The following is a 917-nucleotide window of genomic DNA, read 5'->3' as shown; positions in this document are numbered from 1 at the left end:
CGGTTCGGCCTGCGTCGGCCAGACAAGAACGCAACCCGGCTCCGCCCCTTCAAGAAAGGACTAATGGTCGGGCCGATTTCCTCCTCCAGCCAATCGGGGTTGGGTGGAGGCGGAGCTAAGGGGCGGAGAAGCCCAACCCAGGTACAGGAGGAGTTAAGCCTAGGTATAGGTGGGAGTTCTGCTTCGGAACCGGGCTGGAGGCGTGGCTCCAGGTCTTCCGTGGCAGGTTTGCTCAGTGGGTTCCAAAAGCTCGAGTGCATGTTGTCTGTACCAATAGGGAAAATATGTGTGTAATGGGTACACACACCAAATTTCTCAAAAGTATTATTTTAGCAAGCATTTAACAAATAACTGCAAATAGATAATTGCAATGCAAAGCGATTTAAGTTTGCTATAATAACGTGAAATAAATGCTCGGAAGATTTAGGTTTTGCCTGAGCGAATCAGGAAGGTTTCACAGAAGTGACATCTGAACTAAGTGTTTAAGGATGAGTAGGCCTTTGAGAGCAAGGGACAAAGACTAATATGGATATATCCGCTTGGGAATCCTACAGACAAGACAAACACGAGCCTGAAAATAATCACTATCTCATCCAAATCCCTCCCTGTTACTTCTTCAAGTACTTAGTACTCCAATTTATAGCTTTGCAGGTAGTCTTTTCTTTCTCCTCTTTCATCCCCTAGATAATCTTTGGTTATCTAGGCTAAATAACAAATGTAACAAATTAACATCAAAATTTAGTGGCTTAAAACAATAAATATTTATTATCTCTGACAGTTTCCCTGTGTCAGGAACTCAACAATAACTTAGCTGAGTTGTCTAGCTCCCAATCTCTCAAGAGATTATAGGCCTGGGATGCCTGGGTGGCTCCACTGGTTAAGCATCTGCCTTCAGCTCAGGTCATGATCCTGGGGGA

Source organism: Neovison vison, chromosome 8 (genome assembly GCF_020171115.1).
Source record: "Neovison vison isolate M4711 chromosome 8, ASM_NN_V1, whole genome shotgun sequence".
In the NCBI taxonomy this organism is placed as follows: domain Eukaryota; kingdom Metazoa; phylum Chordata; class Mammalia; order Carnivora; family Mustelidae; genus Neogale; species Neogale vison.
The sequence above is the reverse complement of the archived record's forward strand: the minus strand, read 5'-3'. Positions refer to the sequence as shown.